Genomic DNA, 23,899 nt, shown 5'->3' on the forward strand with positions numbered 1-23,899 from the left:
TATTGACTGTATATCTATTGCTAGTTCTCCTGTATATGTATCCATATATTGACTGTATATCTACTGCTAGTTCTCCTGTATATGTATCCATATCTTGACTGTATATCTATTGCTAGTTCTCCTGTATATGTATCCATATCTTGACTGTATATCTATTGCTAGTTTTTCTGTATATGTATCCATATATTGACTGTATATCTATTGCTAGTTTTCCTGTATATGTATCCATATATTGACTGTATATCTACTGCTAGTTCTCCTGTATATGTATCCATATCTTGACTGTATATCTATTGCTAGTTTTTCTGTATATTTATCCATATATTGACTGTATATCTATTGCTAGTTCTCCTGTATATGTATCCATATATTGACTGTATATCTACTGCTAGTTCTCCTGTATATGTATCCATATCTTGACTCTATATCTATTGCTAGTTCTCCTATATAGGTATCCATATATTGACTGTATATCTATTGCTAGTTCTCCTATATATGTATTCATATATTGACTGTATATCTATTGCTAGTTCTCCTATATATGTATCCATATATTGACTGTATATCTATTGCTAGTTCTCCTGTATATGTATCCATATATTGACTGTATATCTACTGCTAGTTCTCCTGTATATGTATCCATATTTTGACTGTATATCTATTGCTAGTTCTCCTGTATATGTATCCATATCTTGACTGTATATCTATTGCTAGTTTTTCTGTATATGTATCTATATATTGACTGTATATCTATTGCTAGTTCTCCTGTATATGTATCCATATATTGACTGTATATCTACTGCTAGTTCTCCTGTATATGTATCCATATCTTGACTGTATATCTATTGCTAGTTTTTCTGTATATGTATCCATATATTGACTGTATATCTATTGCTAGTTCTCCTGTATATGTATCCATATATTGACTGTATATCTACTGCTAGTTCTCCTGTATATGTATCCATATCTTGACTCTATATCTATTGCTAGTTCTCCTATATAGGTATCCATATCTTGACTGTATATCTATTGCTAGTTCTCCTATATATGTATTCATATATTGACTGTATATCTATTGCTAGTTCTCCTATATATGTATCCATATCTTGACTGTACATCTACTACTAGTTCTCCTGTATATGTATCTGTACCTTGACTGTATATATATTACTAGTTCTCCTGTGTATGTATCCATATATTGACTGTATATCTACTATTAGTTCTCCTGTGTATGTATCCTTATCTTGACTGTATATCTATTGCTAGTTCTCTTGTATATGTATCTATATATTGACGGTATATCTATTGCTAGTTCTCCTGTATATGTATCTATACCTTGACTGTATATCTATTGCTAGTTCTCCTGTATATGTATCCATATTTTAACTGTATATCCATTACTATTTCTCCTGTATACGTATCCATATTTTGACTGTATATCTATTGCTAGTTTTCCTGTATATGTATTCATATCTTGACTATAAATCTATTGCTAGTTCTCTTGTATATGTATCTATATATTGACTGTATATTTTTTGCTAGTTCTTCTGTATATGTATCCATACCTTGACTGTATATATATATTACTAGTTCTCCTGTATATGTATCCATATATTGACTGTATATCCATTACTATTTCTCCTGTATATTTATCCATTACTTGATTGTATATCTATGCTAGTTCTCCTGTATATGTATTCCTATCTTATCTGCATATTTTTTAGCCTTACTACGCAACCGTTTCTATATATACACAGCCTTTATTTTACTCTGTAACCATTTCCAACTACATTCTATATCACTTTAGTCTTGCTGTGTATGTATGTTTGGTTCCATTGTACATCCAGCTTCAACTATACTGTGCATTTATACCTGCCACTATATATTTATCTATACACTATTTGTAGTTATTTCTTTTGTTAGAGTCAACCCACCAGATTTTCAATGAAGTTGGCGTCAAAAGCAACAAATTCAAGATGAGGAATCATTTTTCGATTGCGAGCATGGACGAATTCCACAAGCACGATTCAGACCTGCGCAAATGAGATGCAGTCATTAAAGAACTACAGCAACGATATATTGGTAAATATAATTTAACCAGACTTAACTCTAGCCTCACTGTATGACTAAACTTACTTGTTGGCTTAGGTTAAAATAAAACATACTATTAGCGGTAGTTTATCATCAAACTAACGAGAGCTACTCTACTGCCCACCAATTCCTCGCTTTTTTGTGTATCTACTACTGCGGACATATTTCTAGTTCCTTGTACTCATACAAGCTCCTTATGCGCAATACCCTGTCAAAAACTCGCTTTATGCTGTGTCTACATGCATTCTAGGTTTACCTGTATATCTATCTATAACTCTGCTGTATTGCTATCTCCAGCTTCACATATCTGTATCCAGTTTCACTTTATACCACTTGCAGGCTCCATTCATCTCTAACAAGACTTCCGCGGCATCTCTAACAATAGCTCCACGGCATCTCTAACAATAGCTCCACTGCATCTCTAACAATAGCTCCACTGCACATATTTCTTAAATTTCATTGTATACCTAGCTCTGGTTCTATGGTATTCCTACTGCTAGTTACACTGTACATGTATCTCAAGCTTAATAATCTAACACTACATCCATGATAGAGAGTATAAAGTGGGCGACTCCAGGAAAGACCCTGGATTTGGTCCGGACAGACAAGATCTCCCAAAAATTTCTAAGAAAAAAATCTTAGGAATTTCTGAAAAGTTAAAGTCAAAAATTCTTGCCTCAATTCTTAAAGGATTTGTATAGTATAATAAAGGAGCTGTACAAATACAGCAAGCGCAACTAGCATTTAGGTCCTACAGTTGTGTATCTTTCTCTTTACTATACAAATCCTTTAAGCCTCGATCAATTGATAAAAGTACATTAGTGACAGTTGCCTAGCAACCACATTCCAATCTATAGTAAAAATTTCCCTTACAACAGTTTAAAAAAATCAATTGATAAAAGCACATTAGTGTCAGTTGCCTAGCAACCACATTCCAATCTATAGTAAACATTTCCCTTACAACAGTTTTTTAGTATAATAAAGGAGCTGTACAAATACGGCAAGCACAACTAGCACTTAGGTCCTACAGTTGTGTGTCTTTTATGGCAGCCTGTACCTACAATTTTATCGTTTTTATTCATTTTATATGTTATGTAATATACAAAATACCTAATAAATGATTGACAAATATTTTAAGCTGATAACTCCTACCGCCTATGGAAAATCTAGATTTTATAAGCAATGCGTATTTCTACCTTGCATTCAAATGGAGGAACTAAGACGGATGGCTGAAGTTCGAGGAATAAACGATAATCATAAGATGACCCACGCTGAGCTTGTAGTAGCTCTAAATGTTTAATAAATGTCAAATATAAAAAAAACCGCGTGTATCGCTATGAGATCACTTGCAGCCGCTTTTACAGCTGTTGGTACAGAGTTGTCGATATATTACACTACTAATAACGCAGTTGAATTTTTAGCAACCGTGAAAACCCCCTCAGTTGTAACAGATGTGACTGAGGGTGTCTCAGCTAATTCATCCTTAACGGCGGCAAAAAGCGTAACGTCTGAATATTTAGGTCCGGTAAGAGGTGATTTACCCCGTGATATTACAACTCCTATTCCTAGATATTACTCTTATGATATGTATACCAAAAAGGCTACGATTTTAGATAGTGCAAGGCAACCCGTAAACTTTCCGAGGGGTCAATATAAAATTGCGGCGGTGCGAGGAAACAGTAATGGATCAGCTACAATGATGTTTCATTACAAAAACGCAACGAGACAAAAAGAGTTTAAAGATGGTTTTGCCTCACTAGAGATATCGCTGCGATTTTTACAAACCACCTTTTTCAGCCTCGAATACTTAGGAGAACTACATGTAACTGACATAAACCTGTTCGTTTTTTTGTGTGAAATAAATGGCAAATACAAGCGGGTTCTTGCCGATGGAAAGCATTGACAGTCTGTTAACCAGCACTAGTGATACTCAATACATGAACACAGCGATGAGCGCTATTTAGCTGCTGATGTTGGTAGGCTTTGGGATTTTAAAACTCAAAAAACGTCTTCAAACAAATGAAGAAAAAGTTGAAATAATGGAGAGAAAGATGTCGCGACTGATGAAAAATCGTGTTACAGAACTATAATTTTTATACACAATAGCGTATAAGAATATTACAAATTTAGTAGACTACAGACATGTTATTTCCATCAGATATGAATTTTATTAGACGATCGGATATTACCACAGCGTAAGCCTGTGTGTCAGCTGGAGCATTAGCTCCAAACCGCGTGTTTTAATAAGAATGTCAGTGACACTGTTTTAAGTCGTTCACTTTGCTTGCTAACGTCAAGCACAAACAGCGTATGTAATGTAGCGTAATCGGCAGGTGTAATGTTGGAGTTGCCTACAAGCTCATCCAAATCATAGAATTTAGATCGGAAAGCTGCAGCATCACCGTACACATGACTAAACTGATACTTTTCAAACGAAGTGTTCGAGTCGATTAAGGGATATCTTGTTGAGTTTAGCATGGCATGCATATTTGTAACATTTAAGTTGTCAAACAATGAGGGATTGGTTTCTTGATCACCGCTCTTATTGGTCTGGAAACCAACAATTATATCCCGAGGCTTTTCAGAGGATGACTTGACCCCTAACCTCCATGTGAAATTAGTGGTTTGAGGGACTGCAATGGTGTCACATTTTCTCATGCGGAAGCCTACATCGAGCTGAGCCTTGCTTTCAATGGTTTTAGAGAGTTGAAACTTTGGAGCATCCGCTGGCATTACATGAGGCATAAACCAAGATATTTTGCTTAGCGTAACTTTACCAGCATCTGCAGCAGTATGTCTAAATATTGCATTATTATTTGGGTCTCTAGTTAGCGTAAGGGTGTGCTTAAAGCCATAGACTACCTTGTCATAATCTTCAGCGAACCCAAAAATATGTTTTAGAGGAATTTTGAAGCTAAATGTACCCTTGGGATTTGGATATTGTACTATATATTTTTGCCGCGCTGGGAATCCAGTATTATTAGCAAGAACAGCGGTTGTATCCGTGTTTTTGAACCACAGTTGGTTGAGACTCTGAGACTTGCTAAAGTCATCGGGGTATTTTAAAAGACCTAGCATAGTTGTTGATTGACCGTGGTAGAGCACAGACTCAATCTCTTGACAAGACAGAGCATACCTAGCATCTCTAAATAGATGCATTATACCATTGTTGATTAATGCAACCGCATCAGCATTTGCGTAGGCGGTTCCATCATTCTTTGTGAGACGTCCTTTTACAAGAATATAGCTCTCATTCGAATGCGTAAAAATATCTTGAGTTTCGATATTAATACGGATTTCACCAGGGTTGTCTAGGTTAGTTCCTGTAATTGGTTCGTACTCGTGGTATTCGTATTCTTCAATAAGCTCGCCTCTCTCAACAGGCGCTGTGATGTTTAATATATTCTCCATTTATTATATACATTTTTTTATACAATCTTTAATCCACTTCCATTAAGTCTGCTGGCAAGTTTTTCGATAGCGATTATATCTTTTCTTTTACCGGAGCCAGAAATGAGGTTGTTTAATGAAGGATTAGGTGTGATTTTAGTAATTGAGCTGGCAATCATGTTTTCTAATTTTGCTTTAGACTCCGGTCGTGTGTTTCTTTGTCTTACCTTTGATATAGTGTTTGATGCAGCGTCAACAATCCTTTTACCCGCTTCATCACCCACCTTTTTAGCGGTAGTCTCTAACAACGTTTTAGCGGCATTAGATGCAACAGTCTTTGCGGTTTGGCTGCTGATAGCTTGACCCATTAGTTGGGCTATGTTGCTAAAAAGCCCCACGCCTCTAGGAGGATTTTTATGCATTCCCATGTCTCTTCTGAGAGGCCATCCACGGTTTCCTATTATAATCATCTTTTTATTATAAGGCAAGAGATAGCTTTTTGTACGCGCTCTTTTTAATGATTTTAGGTCTTAAGAGTTTGTCTAAGATGCTAACCATCTCATTGATTACACTTGTGTTACCAGCCTGTCTGCTCGCTCGCAGCAGTTCTAACCTATCAATTAAAGCGGTAGGGTCTTGAGGTAAAAAAACCGTACCACCACCTTGAAAAAATTTGTTTTCCCAGATTGGTTTAACAATTCTAGCCCACTTAGCTCCTCTGTTCGACTTTGGATGTCTAGCGCTGAGGTCATTGTCTCGTTTCATAGCATCAGTAGCCCAAAGGATTTTAGCATACTCTATAAAGTCTTTTGCTGTGTAATTATCGTCTTGCGGATTTTTACTCTGTATCAGCTCCCACAGACCAGGTGTGCCCTCATACTGGTCTCCTTCAATTATTATATCATTGTTGTCAATCTCAACCGGTAATCCTCCTATGTATGGTTCATCTTTTTCCATTCTAATTCCAAAAACGGTGTCGTGATCTTTGTCAGATCCTAGAGCTCGCATAAAGCTAGACGATGGCATCGATCCATACAGCTGATGTCGTCTTGTATCTCTTGGTACAAAGTCTTCATACATTAGTTGTGGTACTTGAGGCGCACGAGGTATTTCACGGACAGCATCAACAACATTTGTAAGATTGTCAGAAACCACCCGTTGCGAGTCTACAACAGGTTTAAAAACATCTTCCCAGTTTCTTTGAGTAGAAATTTTTCCTAATCGCTCAGACTCACTAGCGTCTTGGATGTCACGTTTTGTTTTTAGATATTCACGAACAATCGTGTCTCTTTTCTTTGGATCTTTTATTTTTAAAAAGCTCATGTTTATTATAACCCGAAAACACGAACCCGATCGCGTTTTACGTTTTTAGGTTTATGATTGACTCCGTATCAACCCATGAATTAAAGCTCTCAGGATATCCTAACCATTTTACTAAAGACTTGTTACCAGGCTTACGAATTACACGCTCGATACGGAAAGTATCTTGAGTTGATTTTTGTAGTTTAGGCTCATAGAATGATCCCTTGATGTTTTCACCGTCTAACCCCACAATTTTATAAGTAACTGGGTTTGTGTACTGAATACTCATTATTTTGAATAACTCTTCCGTTCATCTAGGTGTATAACCTTTTTCAAAAGTTCCTTTCTTCCTCGTAATTTGAACACTGTCTCCCACTTTTAGCTTTGGCTTTTTTGCAGGCTTCAACAACGGATAAAGCCTCATCCTGACAAGATCTTCGTTTTGTTGCTTACTGGCTTTCACGGGTGTCATACCTGTAGACGAATGAATGGTGTTGTTATAGCTTTTGACTAGCTCGGGTAAAACGTCGATATACCTTCTCGTGTTATTAGCGGAAAAATATTTGTACATTCTCTCTTTCATCATCCTATTCCATCTTTCTACCACCACAGACTTTCTTTCATTTTCGGTGGAGTACAACGAAATTATACTTTGCACCCATTGATTGTAAAATTCTAAGCCCTTGTCCACCAACAACTTTTTAGGTTTTCTTGACTTAAATATCTTTTTTAACTCTTGCGCCACTCCTTCACCAGTCTTGTTTTTTAACGGAATCAACCACCCGTACTTGGAAAAAACGTCAATCACAGCCAATAAAAATTTAGCACCACCATTGTACTTGGATAAACTACTCATATCGACAAGATCAACCGCCCACGTGTCGTCAATACCTTCCACATAAACTCTACGTCTTTCAAAGTTATGTCTAACGGGCTTGTGTAATTGTTCAGCTAACTCATCAGTCCATTTTATTATATCTTTTTTTTTAAAGTCCTCAGCCAAATCTTCTTTTAGCGCTAATGGCGGTGCGAGCTAAACTTCGATGAAAGCGCTCAGATAAAGTAGGGTCTACAATGGCGTCTAACGCCTGGAGCATTTCCTTGTCACAAATCTCATTGCGAGTTTTAGTGTCACAGTGTTTTGCATAACAAAGATTATGCTCGTATGCAATAGCGTCATCTCTATCTACCGGCTGACTCCAAGACTTTGGTGTACCATCAGGATTTAGCCGCTTGTTTAACTTAGTACCAGATCCGAGAAAGTTGTGACCCGGCATATGTATCTCAAACGGAAGGTTGTTAATAGCATCACTAAATACACCCTTACCTCGCTTTATAAACTGAGTCTTTTTAGATCCGCAAACGGTACAATTACCAAATCGCATTGCGCGACTGTTTTTAGTTACACGCTCCTCTTGTTGAAGCGTATTAGTAGAACGCTTACACTTTAAGCAATACATTTATTATATAGTAAATGGAAGTATACGATTTATCTTGGAGATCATCTTTAAATCGACACAACAACTCGCTTCTACCTAAGAGTATAAGGGATGTGATAGTCGGCAAATCAGGATGCGGAAAAACCACATTGCTTACAAATCTGCTGGCTAGACCGGGATGGTTAGACTACAACCAGCTGTATGTATATGGCAAAAGCCTTTTTCAACCTGAATATAAGATTTTACAACGGACTCATGATCTTGGATTGTCTAAAAAAGATATTGTTAGTGTGTATCAAAATCGTGATGAAATCATAAAGTCTGGGTGCGAGCCTTTAGAAGTGATGGAGGCAATGGCTAAAGAACATAAAAAGATTATCCTATTATTTGCCAGTTTTATGAGTCAGCTGATGATGTTCCCGACCCTAAAGACATAGACCTAGAAGCAAATAGTCTAATGGTGTTTGATGACTTGATGCTAGAACCGCAGAACCAATGTGAAAAGTACTACACACGAGGAAGAAACAGCAACGTTGACTGCTTTTACCTCTCTCAGAACTACTTTAAGCTTCCTCGGCTAACCATCAGAAAAAATGCCAACTTTTTTGTCTATTTCCACAAGATGCTAAAAACATAAACCACATCTACAATGACCATGTGGGTGGGGACATGTCTGAAAATGATTTTAAGAGGTTATGCTCTAAAGCTTGGAAAATACCTCACGGGTTTGTTACCATTGACCTATCCAGTAACAAGTCCAATGGCAAGTACAGAAGCGGTTTTGATGATTTTTTTGTTATAGAATAAATGGAAGATCTACTGAAAGAAATCAGTGCTAACACCGCTCCAAAGACATTCATGTCTTTTTTTTGTGAGTGATAACAAAACACAATTTACCACGACATTTAACCCACCCATAAACCTTGATCCAAAAAAGCGATATGAAATGGCACTTGACAACGTTAAAACGTATTATTCATTTCCAAACATTGATGAGACCCGGCACCAAATATGGTGGACATCTCAAACTGGGGCACCTCAACGAAAATTTAGTCTTCCGACAGGATCTTATGACATTGAGCAGATCAACTCAGCTATTAAAAGGGAACTTGAACGTTTAGGTGATGACAAAGACGGTATCACTGTACAAGCCAATTCTGTGACACTCAAAACTATTTTAAAAATAAAGCATGGGTACCGAGTAACTTTTCCAGAGCAAGGTGGTTTACATAAAGCACTGGGGTTCACAGCTGGAAGCTATCAAGCTTCCTACACCGAGTCATAAAATGTAGTAGACATTCTAAAGTCAACAGTTTGCTCATAAATGCTGACATTATCAGCGATAGTTACGTAAATGGTAGTCAGCAGCCAGTCATCTATTCTTTCTTCCCCAATGTGGACCCAGGCCATAAAATAGTTGAAAAACCTTACAACCTCATGTACCTACCTGTACACGTCAGAAGCATCCCGAGCCTCACAACCACCATTACTGACCAGGATGGTGAAACGCTTAACCTACGGGGAGAGCGTGTAACCATTCGATAGCACCTGCGAGAAATTTAACTATATAATAAATGCTATACATACAAACTAAGGTAACCATTTTGCAAGCGCAAAAGGATAAGATCCGCAATGCCATTGCTGACGGTGACGATCGCATAACAATTAGGTTTATCTATCAGGACTTGGTAGATAGGGACGATGTCATCGCCTTGACTAAAACACAAATAAACATCATGCAAAAGGCTGCAGCCAATAAAAAAGGTGTTACAATCTCGATGAGTCCTGCTCAGCTCAAAGCTAATAAAAAGATTGAAGGTGGATTTCTTAGCACTTTGGTGGGGCTCGCTACTCAATTTTTACCTGGAATTTTGGGATCCCTTGGGTTAGGGGTTCTCTCTGGAGCAGCAAGCGCTGGTGTGCAAAAGACAATTGGTAAGTCTGGATCCTGATTGTTTCTAAAAAAAAGTGGATACCTATGTACCATGGAGACAGATGGAGAAGGTCTGTACCTACAGAAAGCAACAGGCCCTCCACGCGCTTTGACATCTGCTGGTGATGGTGTGTATTTAAGAAAAGGAAGTGCAGTTTCGCCGGTTGGTAGTGGGTTGCTGTTAGAACCAAACAGCCCATTTAAAAATATCCCAATACTCGATGCAATACTGTACATGTAATAGTTTTTTGTATTAGTTTTGTAAGTGTATGCTTATAAAACTTAGTTGTACTTATACCAGATTTTACACCACACCCCATAACAGTTGTGCTCTTGACCAAATGAATACCCATATCCACCGGAGCTAAGAAGGTTCACAGAGTAATGTGATCCGGTCGTTATCCTTTTGTTTACATTTACATCAAAACATGCGTTAGCAGGGGGCTGAGAGCGTATTTTTCAGGACTATTATTTACTACAAGCTGTATCGATTTATTGTGACTTTTAGTTACATTAGAAGCATTACGTTTCCAGTTTATGCTTATAGTAATTCGTGTGATTGTCAGGTTACGATCGGTGCGTAATTCTATGGGACTGAAAATGTTTGCCTCACCGTGATTTCGCCCCCATATTATAGCACTGTAATTGTATAGCTCTATATTTTCTAAAGCTCGAATCTGATTAGCCAGCAGCGTGTGTACTTGGTGGTAGTTTTCCTGTGCGACTGCGGATTCAACAAGTTCTCCATCAGCACCAGTTAAGACAAAATGTCCTGCTCCTCTCAAATTGGTGATCTTGTCAGCCTTTACATCAATCACTGTTTCAACAGCTGTAGCCACATCTGTCAACTTAGTTGTGGTCTCAACCACATTTTTGTCATCCCCACTGACCAAAATATAGTCTTTGCTACGAAACTCTGTCAACCGTATCTCTTTGTCATCGACATATTTTTTGGTTGCTACATCTTGATCATCAGCAGGGTCAACGACTCTGGATACTCTGTTATTACCCATGTCTAATGTACCAGTTGCTGATGAAGCTCCATCACGACGTAAGTAGTTGTCTAACTTAGCTTCAACATCAGCCTTAGTTGCTATGTTTGCTAGTTTGACATCAGTTTCAACCACTTCTTTGTCATCCCCACTGGCTAAAATATAATTTATTCCTTTAGATTCTTCAAGTGTAATCTTTTTGTCATCAACATCAGCCTTAGTTGCTATATCTGCTAGTTTGGCAGCAGTCTCAACCACTTCTTTGTCATCCCCACTGGCTAAAATATAATTTATTCCTTTAGATTCATAAAGATATGCACAGACGGTATTAACATCAGCCCTAGCTGCTACGTCTGCTAGTTTGGCAGCAGTTTCAACCACTTTTTTGTCTTCCCCATTGGCTAAAATATAATCTTTTCCTTTAGATTCTTCAAGTGTAATCTCTTTGCCATCAACATAAGCCTTAGTTGCTATGTTTGCTAGTTTGGCAGCAGTTTCAACCACTTTTTTGTCTTCCCCATTGGCTAAAATATAATTTATTCCTTTAGATTCATAAAGATATGCACAGACGGTATTAACATAAGCCCTAGCTGCTACGTCTGCTAGTTTGGCAGCAGTTTCAACCACTTTTTTGTCTTCCCCATTGGCTAAAATATAATCTTTTCCTTTAGATTCTTCAAGTGTAATCTCTTTGCCATCAACATAAGCCTTAGTTGCTATGTTTGCTAGTTTGGCAGCAGTTTCAACCACTTTTTTGTCTTCCCCATTGGCTAAAATATAATCTTTTCCTTTAGATTCTTCAAGTGTAATCTCTTTGCCATCAACATAAGCCTTAGTTGCTATGTTTGCTAGTTTGGCAGCAGTTTCAACCACTTTTTTGTCTTCCCCATTGGCTAAAATATAATTTATTCCTTTAGATTCATAAAGATATGCACAGACGGTATTAACATAAGCCCTAGCTGCTACGTCTGCTAGTTTGGCAGCAGTTTCAACCACTTTTTTGTCTTCTCCACTGGCTAAAATATAATCTTTTCCTTTAGATTCTTCAAGTGTAATCTCTTTGCCATCAACATAAGCCCTAGCTGCTACGTCTGCTAGTTTGGCAGCAGTTTCAACCACTTTTTTGTCTTCTCCACTGGCTAAAATATAATCTTTTCCTTTAGATTCTTCAAGTGTAATCTTTTTGCCATCAACATAAGCCTTAGTTGCTATGTTTGCTAGTTTGGCAGCAGTTTCAACCACTTTTTTGTCTTCTCCACTGGCTAAAATATAATCTTTTCCTTTAGATTCTTCAAGTGTAATCTTTTTGCCATCAACATAAGCCTTAGTTGCTATGTTTGCTAGTTTGGCAGCAGTTTCAACCACTTTTTTGTCTTCCCCATTGGCTAAAATATAATCTTTTCCTTTAGATTCTTCAAGTGTAATCTCTTTGCCATCAACATAAGCCTTAGTTGCTATGTTTGCTAGTTTGGCAGCAGTTTCAACCACTTTTTTGTCTTCCCCATTGGCTAAAATATAATTTATTCCTTTAGATTCATAAAGATATGCACAGACGGTATTAACATAAGCCCTAGCTGCTACGTCTGCTAGTTTGGCAGCAGTTTCAACCACTTTTTTGTCTTCTCCACTGGCTAAAATATAATCTTTTCCTTTAGATTCTTCAAGTGTAATCTCTTTGCCATCAACATAAGCCTTAGTTGCTATGTTTGCTAGTTTGGCAGCAGTTTCAACCACTTTTTTGTCTTCTCCACTGGCTAAAATATAATCTTTTCCTTTAGATTCTTCAAGTGTAATCTCTTTGCCATCAACATAAGCCTTAGTTGCTATGTTTGCTAGTTTGGCAGCAGTTTCAACCACTTTTTTGTCTTCCCCATTGGCTAAAATATAATTTATTCCTTTAGATTCATAAAGATATGCACAGACGGTATTAACATAAGCCCTAGCTGCTACGTCTGCTAGTTTGGCAGCAGTTTCAACCACTTTTTTGTCTTCTCCACTGGCTAAAATATAATCTTTTCCTTTAGATTCTTCAAGTGTAATCTCTTTGCCATCAACATAAGCCCTAGCTGCTACGTCTGCTAGTTTGGCAGCAGTTTCAACCACTTTTTTGTCTTCTCCACTGGCTAAAATATAATCTTTTCCTTTAGATTCTTCAAGTGTAATCTCTTTGCCATTAACATAAGCCTTAGTTGCTATGTTTGCTAGTTTGGCAGCAGTTTCAACCACTTTTTTGTCTTCCCCATTGGCTAAAATATAATCTTTTCCTTTAGATTCTTCAAGTGTAATCTCTTTGTCATCAACATAAGCTTTAGTTGCTGCATCCTGGGCATCATCTGGATCAACGACCCTAGACACTTTGTTAATTCCCATATCTAATGTACCAGTTGCTGATGAAGCTCCATCACGACGTAAATAGTTGTCTAAATTAGCTTCAACATTAGAGATATTAAGACCGCTCTTACGCCGACCTGATTATCCACCAAATTTGTACACCCCGTTTTTTGTCATTTATTAAAACAGATCATTCACCACCTATTGTGATTGTCTACCTTTGGACAGCTGCTTCAAATGTACAAACACAATTGCCCGCAAAATACCTGGTCATTAGGCTGTTCTCGTTCTGTATTCCAACGTATAGGACTCTTCAAGTAGGATACAATTTCATCCGGAGGGTTCAACCCAAAGCTGTCAAAGTAAAACTTTTGTTTACCATTTTTACACCAAGCTACCCAGTGCGTTCCATCACCATCAGATCCATCTAAATTTAATATTCCACATTCTTTAGAATGAGACTTTTTTGGTAATGCATCTTGCATAAAAACACCTCGAAAATGGTGAATTTTTAAAGCTTTCACAGCATCCATCAACTGGAAATTGGAGAGGCTTCCATTCGGTAATACTATATTGTCCATTGATATAATTTATTCAACAGCTGTTGCAGTGCCTTTTTCTTCATTCTTGACAATCCTTTAATTCCCTGTTCTTTCGCTTTAATTTTGAGTTCTGTTAATGATGATGCTTTCTCGTTGAACCATTGGCTTTCGTTTTAAACAATAACTCTGTGATGCGTCGCTAGGTTTATCATATGTTGAAGGATGCACTAACTCAAAAAGTTCATAACAACTTATCAAACATTTCAATTGTTCATCATTCTTGTCACGATATAATGTTCGCAATCTAAGTTCAAGTTTTTCCATTTATTCTACCAAATCCTTATGTCTATAAACCAGTGTATGTATTCTATCATCCATGATCACTCGCTTGTCGTCACCAGCTGATAGTGCTACTTTGTTAACTTTCTCCGTGTGTATATTATGCTTGTGACTACGGAACATCATCATGGTACGATAGGATTCTTTCTTAGTCCTCATGCAACTCAAATAATTGTCAAAGGTGATACGATTTTTAACAACAGCTCTTTTAACACCCTTGCATCGTTTCTTTTCACAAACATGAGTCGTGCCGTGCCGTCTATCACACAATTTTTATCGTTACATCCTTCTAATACATACGAGTACAACTTGGCTCTGAGCCCCGTAAAGTCTGTGATTTGTTTACCCCCGACTTCATCCTTAAACATCCCAATTACTTTCTTGTTCTCCCCAGTCTCAATGTCTGATGGATGGTATTCAGGGTATTCGCTAGTGTCAAATCTTTCCCGTACATCCGCCTTAATATCTTCATAAAAGTCTTTTGTCTGTAATGAGTACATCAGACTGTCTGTGTCTGTAAACATCAGCTTAGCTCTGTCCCCGTACTTGGGTTTTATGTAATTGTAATGAAAGTCGTACATCAAGGTCTTACTAATATCTAAAATCGCTGCTCCCAGATAAACGGGCTTGTCAAAATTCAGATTCGTCGTTTTCATGTGAACCGCGGTTAAGTTTTCACTAAATATTGTACGGCTTTGGTAGTTAGGCTGAGCGATAAACTTCTGCGCTTGATCTTCGGTAGATACTGGCTTAATATTTTTACGCTTTCGAATATTTCTATGGTCTTGCCAAACACGGAATTGTTCATGAACTTGAAAAAGTCCTTCTCAAACTCGTTTTTAGCCGCCGCTCTGAGTTTAGTGTTTTTATTAATATATTTAGCTAAATCATCACTCTCTCTAAAGGTAATACCCCTATGAACTTTTTTAGTTTGAGACCATAATCCAAGGCTTGCTTGAGCGCTGAATAGTGTACAACGTACCGTTTTTTATTTTCGAGATTTGGAACAAGTTTTTCCACTCCGTTTATCATCCTTTTCTCAGGACACAGCGGGTAGTCATTGTGTAAATCATGAAGTTCTTTAGGATTCTCCAAGTCAACTTCCAACACGCACGGCATGTTTTCCCAGTTCAAGAGCTCCTTTTCAGTCATCCACTTAAAATCACCTACTGGCAATAGTTGACTCATAGCCTAGCCGTATAAATTGTTGGCATCTAAATACACAATAAAACTGTCTGATTTGCTTTTGTCATGATTTTTCATATACTTGTTGTTCGCTTTAGCGTAACGAGTAGGAATCATGCTTACACCGCCTCTAACGCATCGCTCAAAAAACAACAACACATCTGGATCAGTTATCGGATCGAGTTCTAACTTTGTGGTCTTTAAAATTGCATCCCAAGACAACCCTGGAGCTGTATAATACCAAACAGGGTCTAAACCGAATTCTTTCATACATACGTCTCAAAAGCATTCAAAGACATCAGCCAGATGTAGCACATCGGTTTCCAAGTACAATTGAAGGTACTCCTTAAATGTCATCATGTCAAATTCCTTCCATACCTTATTCGAGTGCTCATAATCCTCATCAGATATTTCTTTTAGATTCAGCTCCGACCAGAACTCTTCTTTTTGCGGTAAACGTGTATCATCTACAGCTGTAGCTTAAACAAGCTATCAAACCATTCGTATGGAAATACTCCTTTTCTAGAAACTAGCTTTAGATTTACTCCGGAAAATTTACTCTTGAGCTGTTTACGGTCTTCTGGTTGGAGGTTAGCAGCCAATTTGTCTAACGAGGAGCTCATGAATTTAAGGCTATCCAAAAATCGTAGTTGACGATAAACTTGAACATTCTTTTCTTCTTTAAATATCAGTATTCTAGCTTCAAATATTCTTTTAAATCGGTCCAAAATTCTTCTGACTCCTCAAGCTCTTTGTCACCAGACATGACTTCAATTACATTTGACCAAAATTTATAATCTTCATCTTTATCCGTCAAGTCTTGTTGGAGTTTTTTTACTATTTCTTTTTGTCTCGCAATTGATTTACCACTTTTTATAATTCCATTTAACGTCAACCAAAACATGTAATGTTTATTGTTATCCGACAGATGATGCAGCTGTTTCACTACTCCTTCTATATATCTTTTCGCTTTCTCATTCCAATTTGGTAATCTAGAGTTTAAACACTTTGTAAACACATCAAGCAGTTCTTGTTGTAGTTTACGCTTATCATCCTTAGTTAGATACTCATCAACTAATATCTTCTTTGGAAAAGATATGTATTTTTCTTCATTGGTGGGAATCCAACTAATTTCACCTCCATCAGCTCTCAAACTTTTGATGAAATGGTGAGCGTCATAGCCAGAAAGATTGTGAAAAATATCGGGTAAAATTAGGGTATGTGATAATCTAGATTGCATTTGTTATGAGCCGCTCCTCGATAATTACTGGTGAGATGACAATGATCTATGACAACTCTGTCGTGGGCAAAATTTTTATCGTACTTGTGATATTTCTTTCGCTCATTTTTCTCATCTTGAAGCTCTCCTTCACAAATGTGACAATGCGTGGCAGCCTTGCGTGGCAGCCTTGCGTGGCAGCCTTGCGTGGCAGCCTTGCGTGGCAGCCTTGCGTGGCAGCCTTGCGTGGCAGCCTTGCGTGGCAGCCTTGCGTGGCAGCCTTGCGTGGCAGCCTTGCGTGGCAGCCTTGCGTGGCAGCCTTGCGTGGCAGCCTTGCGTGGCAGCCTTGCGTGGCAGCCTTGCGTGGCAGCCTTGCGTGGCAGCCTTGCGTGGCAGCCTTGCGTGGCAGCCTTGCGTGGCAGCCTTGCGTGGCAGCCTTGCGTGGCAGCCTTGCGTGGCAGCCTTGCGTGGCAGCCTTGCGTGGCAGCCTTGCGTGGCAGCCTTGCGTGGCAGCCTTGCGTGGCAGCCTTGCGTGGCAGCCTTGCGTGGCAGCCTTGCGTGGCAGCCTTGCGTGGCAGCCTTGCGTGGCAGCCTTGCGTGGCAGCCTTGCGTGGCAGCCTTGCGTGGCAGCCTTGCGTGGCAGCCTTGCGTGGCAGCCTTGCGTGGCAGCCTTGCGTGGCAGCCTCGTACAATTGCTTTTCAAACTCTCCAAATATCATCAGCTTCTTAAATTTATGCTTTTGGTATAATTTCCTGACTTCTTTTTCCACCTCTCTCACAAACACCAACCCTATGTTGTCAACTTCATCTTCATTCTTAGCGATATACGTAATCATATCATGCTTACCTACCACGCTTACAATCTTAAAGCTAAAACCCATTGGTTTATGATGTTGTTGAGTATTTGTATAACTTTCATTCGGTGATGGCTCACAAGAATGTACACGCTTCAAGTAGCTCTCAAAATCCTCGTAAATCGCAAAAGGAACCCTCATAGAATGCTTATAATTTTTAAATTTAATTTTCTCAGTTATTTTAGGAAACCTGAGCGCAACCTGATCATTTCTTAAGCACCATCTTTGATGATTTATTAGAGCTTCCTTAGTCTGTCGTAGGTTCATGCAATTGTAACAAATGTGCGTGGCTTCTTTGTGCTTGCTTTTTTGCATGCTAACCAGTCTACTCATGCTTTTTATCCAACAATAGTGCTGTTTTCCATCATTAGATATAAAAATTAAGTTTACCACTCTCAGGGTTTCTTTCTTTTCCTTGTGATCTTTTAACTTTTTCTCTACTTCTGGTATCAGTTCTTCCTTTTCTTGCAAATCTTTCTCAAGCTTTGCTATTAAATTTTGCTTCAGTTGATAAATTTCTTCTTGATCTACAAAGTGGTGGCCATATTCTAAGTCTTTCACTTGTTGCTTTTCTGTTTCCAGTTTTTCATTCAAGTCTTTCACTTGTTCTCGCAGTAACTTTAGATATTTTTCTTGCGCAAAGACTCGTTTTAATTCTTCTTTCTGGCTGTAATATTTAGGATATACAATTCTTTTCTCATTATCCCAAGCAAAAACATTGACTGATACATTGTTTTCTTTTTCAAACGCAATCACGTCTTCCTTTTTAGCTGGAAAGTTGACACCATTCCAACATAGCTTTTTGGAGTTGTCTTTCACTGTTTGAGTAATTCGTTCCGGATGAACATCCGCTGGGTCTAGTCCTATGGTCACCGCGTATTTGAAGCATTCTTCATCTTCATTCTTTGGGTTAACGATAGCATTCTTGTTGGCTAACTTGGATGGTAATGGGATCCAAGAGCCACCGCCCAATGGCTCGTATTTGTCCACCAAAATGTCTAATACAATGATCAATTTTAAATCTAGACGGTATCCGTACTTGTTATACTTCCCTATCTGAACTTGAATTTCTTCACCCATGCTTTTGTAGACATCAGCCAAGTCTGTAAACTCTAGAATGATATGGTTTTTTGATTTGAAATATGGTGTTATTACTTGCGTTCCTCTCGTCTTTTCATTAATTTTGTCAAACTCTATATTAAGAATTAGTTGCATTTTAACACCTGTTTTGAATTCTGGTCGACAAACAATATTTGCTACAGAATTTTTTGAGTACCTTAAGCATGATCCAACAAACCTTTTACCATCATCATCATTGTGGTTAGGTAGCCCCGGTATGTAAAAATTCTTAAACCACCCTTTTACGGATTGTTCCTTTTCCATAGCTACACCAGCAATCTTGTTCAGTAAATCACTTTTCTTCATTTTGTGGCATCCTAAAGCATTGGGAAGATTAGCTAAATTCTCGCTAAGAATGGTGTCTAACACGCCACGAACGGTTTCTAACAATTTACCTCGCTTCAAACTTTCACCTTCTGGACAAATATCGAGCAACTGCTTGGTTTTAAACTTATTCAACTTATTACGGATCGCTAATATTAGTTCTTCTCGTCTTGTCCACTGCTTCGCAATATCTCTAAGCTTGCTAACGGGTAGATCTGTCAATTCAGGTTTCTCTACCAATCTCTGCAGCTGTTCTTTGCTATACCTACTAACTCCAGTTAAGCCCAGAGCTTTAGCTTGTGACTTCAACCATCTCACAGTTCCGTCTTTAGGTGGTCTATAGGCCCTTGTGACTGTCATTGGGATACCGGTCTTGGTGTATCCAACAATTTTATCGTTATTTTGTGCCATATTTATCACTCAAAAAATCTTTCTCTTTACTATACGAATCCTTTAAGCCTCGATCAATAGATTGGAATGTGGTTGCTAGGCAACTGACACCAATGTACTTTTATCAATTGATTTTTTTAAACTGTTGTAAGGGAAATGTTTACTATAGATTGGAATGTGGTTGCTAGGCAACTGTCACTAATGTACTTTTATCAATTGATCGAGGCTTAAAGGATTTGTATAGTAAAGAGAAAGACACACAACTGTAGGACCTAAGTGCTAGTTGCGCTTGCTGTATTTGTACAGCTCCTTTATTATACTATACAGATCCTTTAAGAATTGAGGCAAGCATTTTTGACTTTAACTTTTCAGAAATTCCTAAGATTTTTTTCTTAGAAATTTTTGGGAGATCTTGTCTGTCTGGACCAAATCCAGGGTCTGTCCTGGAGTCCCCCACTTTATATTGTCTCATGATGTGTACATGTATTTTCTTTGCTGTAAATTTATCATATAAATACAATTATAAATTAGGAGAATCTTGCATAAATCTTGGTAAATTTTTCAAAGTTGTTTATACATTCTCAAGTTTTAGTATGTGATAATACAACGTCTTATCTCTCTAAAACTTTAAAAATGTTCAAAGGTTGACTTGCAAAAAAATTCACATTACTGTTATTTGGTGTCAAAAGGTTCACCATGTCTTACACTGCTGTGTTGTAGGGGCGAAATATGTGGAAATGTAATTACAAGCTCTTGAAAGCTAAAAAAAGAGCAGTTAATCACAGCCATCACGAAAACGCCGTAGGTTGAAATCCCTCTCCAAAACTGCTCAAATGGGATGTAGCTGAACACGATGTGCTTCTGTTTACACTTTTATGCAACCTCAATCGTCGAAATATTTTCGCAAATATACTTCACACATTCAATAGAGCCATGTCTATTGTCCTTACGCATCTATTTCATCTTCATTTTAATGCTGTCACTTTGAGCACTGATATCTCAAAACCTAGCCTAAATATTAGTTTAATTTTTTAACCTTAGCTCGAAGGAGTGCATATCATCTTCTAATAAAGATGAGGAGCCTGTTGGTCAACTGTGATAGTCAAAAAATGTTGCAAATTGTTCACGCCATTCGGCAGGAAGTATGGTTCACATCATACGATTACGACTAGAAGATTAAACCAAGCCGAAACAAAACTGTAAAGCAACGAGCATCTATATTTGATACGAACTTTCCGGTAGAACCCGAGGTGTTTGTCATAAACTAGTGCTACGAGCAGTTTTGTATTGAGCCTTTTATTGGCTTTTCAATTCATGTGAGAATGTCACGTGCTAAAACAATAACTAAATGGATTAACTACATCAGAGAAATAAACTGATTCCGATCTACGGCGGTTTCGTGATGGCGGCGATTAGCTGTTCGTTTTTGAGCTTTCAAGAGCTTGTAATCACATTTCCACATATTTTGTACCTACAACACAACAGAGTAAAACATGGTGAGCCCTTCGATACCAAATAACTGTAATGTAAATTTGTTTTCAAGTCAACCTTTAAAATTGACCTATTGGTTCATAATATACAATGCACCAGCAGGATTACGATTAACCTGATATATGACTTTTTTTACCTGACGAAGTTGAACATGATGATTTTTCACCTCACCATACAAATCTTATTTCACCATACGAATCTTATTTCATCATATGAATCTTATTTCACCATACGAATCTTATTTCACCATACGAATCTTATTTCACCATACGAATCTTATTTCACCATACGAATCTTATTTCACCATATGAATCTTATTTCACCGTACGAATCTTATTTCACCATACGAATCTTATTTTACTATACGAATTCAACAAAATTTTCGCCTGAGTTCAAATTTGGCAATCGGTGTGCTTATTACGTACGTCAAAACAAACACATCGAAATGCTGCTCGCCAAAAATATTTTCACGATGTTTGAAAGAGAGATGATGACCAATTTCTCTCAGTTCATCAATTCTCGTGTGTTAAATGGTATTATTTTTCCTTTTAAACTAGTAGGAAAGTTGGAGTTGTGATCTCATCAAACAGAAGATAAATGGGTCAGACAAATTAACTTAACCTGCTAACAAAGATCCACTTCATTGCCGAAATAGGTTGAAAAAGGTTTTAAACAGGTTCGCTAAAAGTTATAGTGAAAGCGAAGACGGAAACTGATAAGCGATAAAATTTTAGTGATAAGTTAAAATTTAGTAAAATAGTTAAAAATACTAAAACTTAGCTTTAAGTGTATGTGTTTAGTAAGCTAAACTTATGTGAGGTGAATTCAAAGTTTATGTTATACGTACATCTGTCTTGAAAGTAAGAACTTCTTACAGTACACTTGCACATGGTACATTATAATGTATACATACACTCGTACACTCCTCATCAATGTTTAAAGTATGTATATTTATGAATCACACTTTGTTATTGTGTCTGTCTGTTAGTCCACGTAAATGCTATGCAGTTTCAAATCTTGACTGATTTCATTCAAACTTTACATGTATATGCTACATGCCTACCCAGAAAGCTAAAATATTTGGTCTCAAAACTCCAGTGCTGGTGTTGCTGGTTTAGTCACAGCAATTCAAGCTCTTCTGCTGGAGAAATAATAACTGACAAACTCTGGCAATCTTTTAATCTTGCTAGGAACGGCTGTAATGAATAAATAATGCAAGCAATAGTTAACGTGCTTCATAAAAAGATTCCTTTGTACGAGACTCAAACTTATGACATGCAGCTTAGTAGACCAACTAAGAAATTATCTACAAATGTGGCAACACAGAGTTTACACAGACTAACCGACAGATACAGTGAAAAGTGAAATTGATTAACAGAGAATCAAGAAAGCCGGAAGGCAGTTGAATACTTATGCATACTTTTAAAACTCCTGGTCATCTTGTAACCTTGTTTGAATTATATTGCTTCTCATTACTCCTCTGTAGTAGTAGTTTCATCATATTGAACTGGTATTAATCATAGAGAGATCCTTAGATGTAACTCTATATTTCATATATTTCTACAATAGAAATATATGAAGTGCCCATGTATCTCTCTTGTCTCTACTGTTTTTGTGTGGTTGTCATTACTCCTTATTGACCCTCTCTTTGTAGTAGAAGTTCCACCATATTGAACTAGTATTGATCATATAGTCATCCATAGAGATAATTCTATGCTCTGGCAATAGACATATAAAATGCTCATGTACATTAGTTCTTTTGTCTTTAAGATTTTTCTCTGGCTGTCAGACTTCACTATTGACACTTTCTCCATATCGGTCACTTCCTTGCATTGAACTGGCATTGATCATAATAGTGCTTGCAATACTTATTATAGAGTTTGCACCATGATCTTTATCATACATTCAAGGTCATCTCACAGAGTCAATAGACAGCATAAACTAGATGTTATCGTTTAGCTGTCCCATCTAAACATAAAAAGTAATATATGTTGATGCACGAAGTAGTCTACTCACAAGTGTCAACTATGAATCATATTTAGTGTTATAATAGGCCATCTAATTAACTCCTATGACTTAACTGTGTGACCTACTTAGCTAGTCCTTGCCAATGGAGCACTTATCTTGGTACAGTCCAGGGATAGCTTTCTGTTTACACACGTAAGTATAACCAGTGCTTCTCAACTACTGGGACTTCCCACCCCCTCAACTAAGTTGTGCAGCGCTCTATCGAGGAGGTTTATATTACAAAAGATGCATTTTTTATTTCTGTAGTTGGATTGATTACACTCCTGGAATAGAGTACAGTCACATTTCCACTTCATTAGAAAGCAATACCTCTCACATTGTGTGCAGGGAGCGTTCCTTCTGTGGTGTTGCAGTTTTATTTGCTTTGAGTATCTGCCACACGTAGAGCTGAGTATCTGCCACACGTAGAGCTGAGTATCTGCCACACGTAGAGCTGAGTATCTGCCACACGTAGAGCTGAGTATCTGCCACACGTAGAGCTGAGTATCTGCCACACGTAGAGCTGAGTATCTGCCACACGTAGAGCTGAGTATCTGCCACACGTAGAGCTGAGTATCTGCCACACGTAGAGCTGAGTATCTGCCACACGTAGAGCGAGAGAACGAACTGTAAAATCTTTGATGTTACAGTTAATAAAATTATTTTTTGTAAGTTGGTTTATATCTTTTTTTCTTTCTGATAAAGATACAATGCTATGCAGAGGTGCACTTATAACAAATATATAGACAAATGATACTATTTATGGACGTGGGAGTGAAAAGTGTTGGTGTAGACCAGGGGTGTCAAACTCATTTTCACCGAGGGCCACATCAGCGTAATGGCTGTCCTCAAAGGGCCAGATGTAACTTATAATTGTAACGAAATGTAATCGGATGATGTAAAATAACTTTAACTAGTCTTTGATATTAAATAACTTTGACTTTATTATTT

General features: G+C 37.7%; 1 long non-coding RNA gene across 1 annotated transcript in view; it reads left to right on the forward strand.

The window, feature by feature from the left end:
- Positions 1-23,641, forward strand: part of LOC137391035 (uncharacterized) — a 35,565-nt gene extending 11,924 nt beyond the window's left edge. The window contains exons 3-4 of the long non-coding RNA XR_010978099.1: positions 1,924-2,082; positions 23,216-23,641. This is a non-coding gene — a long non-coding RNA (uncharacterized lncRNA). The remainder of the gene's footprint in view (positions 1-1,923; positions 2,083-23,215) is intronic.
- The last annotated feature ends 258 nt before the right edge of the window (positions 23,642-23,899 follow it).

The sequence above is a fragment of the Watersipora subatra genome, chromosome 3, assembly GCF_963576615.1.
Source record: "Watersipora subatra chromosome 3, tzWatSuba1.1, whole genome shotgun sequence".
NCBI lineage: Eukaryota > Metazoa > Bryozoa > Gymnolaemata > Cheilostomatida > Watersiporidae > Watersipora > Watersipora subatra.